This window comes from Primulina eburnea, chromosome 14 (assembly GCF_022965805.1).
Source record: "Primulina eburnea isolate SZY01 chromosome 14, ASM2296580v1, whole genome shotgun sequence".
Taxonomy (NCBI): Eukaryota; Viridiplantae; Streptophyta; class Magnoliopsida; order Lamiales; family Gesneriaceae; genus Primulina; species Primulina eburnea.
In genome coordinates this window covers 16,849,823-16,852,588 of record NC_133114.1, presented here as the reverse complement: position 1 = coordinate 16,852,588, position 2,766 = coordinate 16,849,823, and positions in this window count along the sequence as shown.

Genomic DNA, 2,766 nt, shown 5'->3' with positions numbered 1-2,766 from the left:
GGCTTACTTTCATCATATCACGTGGCTGTGTGTGTCTTGCTGCCTCACCCACTTAGCTTGTACACTTCGTTAACTACTCATTTTCATTCCTTTCCAATCCACTTAGCCTAGGTATGCGCATGTTACCTAGATTCATGCAATGACACTAAAAAGCAACCACAAACGCATAATTATGCTTGACAGATAGCATAATTCGTAGAAAATCAGAGCATAATTTAAGTACAAAAGTTACATTTATCATTAGCCACATTGTCACATTTTGGAAAATTGAATGACCTTATTAATGGCACATGGGACCACTTTTTGGTCTCCTGGTATTTTGATTAACCAAATTAATGGCCTTAATTATATACTCTATTGTGCCTTAAATCATGACTTAAATCGGTCCTTGAATCATGTCTTAGTTTTACTTAAATCTTGGGAATTTTATCCTCTCTATCTCACTTTCCTTAGCATATATATACACCTCATAATTATATGTAGAACAAAATACACCCCAAGGCCATTGTCCAAAGCATTGCGCAATCGATAAAAATCTTTTCATCCAATATCTACCATTCATAAGGTACAAAATGACGTCCGGAATAATTTGTACAAATTTCAGCCCAACCAATGATTAGAATTCTGCTATAGTGGATATAGAAGAGTTCGAGTAGTGGATCTCGAGGTGTTCAATCTGGTCGTGGTGTGAGAAAACAATGTCGCTGTTCTTCGTCAAGACACTGCTCCAAACAACCATCAAAGCTGATCTTCACCTTTCACAATTTAGTTCACTTCCTTTTAAATGTCCCGACCAAGTTTCGGATCGATCTGATGGTTCAATATGTCGCAGACGCTTTTGCAAGTTGATTGAATTTCGTGTTTATGCAAATCTGAAAATTCAAGTAAGTGAGCTTATACTTTTAAAAGTATATTCATATGAGATTTCTTGGTCTATGTTCTATTTTTGAAAACTCTGACCGAGTATGTGGTTCAAGAGTATGTTGTTCCTTTCATTCAAGATTGTGTTCCGTCATTTCAAGATTTTGTTTCCTTCGTTTCAAAAGTATGTCCCATTAATTTCAAGATTATGTACGTTTCTTCATTTCAAGAGTATTTTTCCTTTGTTTCACGATTATGATTCCTTTGTTCGTGTCCAGTTTAAAGATCATGTTTCAAGAATAGTGATGAATCTACTTGATATGCTGACTTCCGAACTATGATTAGATATGATCCCTACACGATGAGATTATCATTGTTATATGACTTCATCACCTTAGAGAACACTACAACAAAAATGGCTTTCCGCAGCGCGCATATGAGCTTTCCGCAACGCGCATTGCACGCTACAAAGTTGCAAGCTGTTAAAAGTTCAAGATTATCCGCGGCGTGCATTGTACGCTGTTAATACTATTATTAACGGCGTGCATATGGAAGCTGTTAATACAACTTTCCGCAGCATGCATGCGTACGCCGTTACTAGTCATAAAAAAACAAAATATTAGCGACGGTTTTGGATAAAACCGTCTCCTATCAGCGACGGTTTATAAATTAAACACCGTCGCTAAAATAGCGACGGAATTAAAAAAAAGACGGTTAAAACTTCGCGACGGTTATAAAAGCCGTCGCTAAATTTTGTGTAAATATAAAAAAAAATTACTTTATAATTTAATAAATTTTAACAAAAAATAAAAATTAATCAAAAATGAAAACAAAAACAGGTATCTAAATCGAAACTAAAATCATCTAAGTATAGAAAAATTTTAAGTGTTGTTAAATAATGTGGAGGAAATGAAACGGAGATCGGTTTAAATAGATAATTTGCGTTTTGTTGCGACGGTTATTTATTAAACCGTCGCCGATTTCTTTCTATTAGCGACGGTTATCAGTTAACCGTCGCCGATCTACATCGGCGACGGTCGTAGATAACCCGTCGCTAAATGTGTCCTTCAATCGTGTATGTCGGCGACGGTTATAGATCAACCGTCGCTAAGTGTGACCTTAAATCGAAATTCGGACTCATTTTCGGCAGCGTGCTAATAATATGCATGCCGTGAATAATACTATTAACGGCGTGCGATTAATGTACGCCGTTAATATCTGAACACGAATTTTTTTTAAAAAAATGATTTATTTTTAACAGCACACATAAACTTGCACGTCGTTAATAATTCTATTAACGGCGTTCGTTTATTGTGAGCTGTCGTTTATATAATTTATTAACAGCGCACAAAATTGCAAGCTGCAAATATTACTATCCGCAGCGTGCGTTTAATGCACGCTGTCCATAGTAATATCCGCAGCGTGCTTTTAATGCACCCTGTTAATAGTATCAAGTTACTATCCGCAGCTTGCTTTATACGCACGCCGTCGATAGTACTATCCGCAGCGTGCTTTTAAAGCACGCCGTTAATAGTATCAAGTGTAACACTATTAACGGCGCACAGGTCGGTGCACGCCGTGAAAAGTCGTATTCGCAGCGTGCTTTTAATGCACGCTGTTGATGACGTGCTGCGGAAAGTCATTTTTCTTGTAGTGGAAGTAAAAATAAGAGACTAAGATCAGTAAAGATTTTTGAATTTTGATAAGATATGGCCTCTGCACGGTATGATTATAAATGTGTCACAACCTCGTCTCTTAGATGATTAAAAATTATAGGCTGAAATCAGTAAACCAAGCAAATGAGATGAAATTTTATTGCTTGTTGTTCACAATAGTTTATGATACGCTCTTGATATGTTGTGTTTTCAGTTAAGACATTGTTCATGATACTCTTATTACATGTTT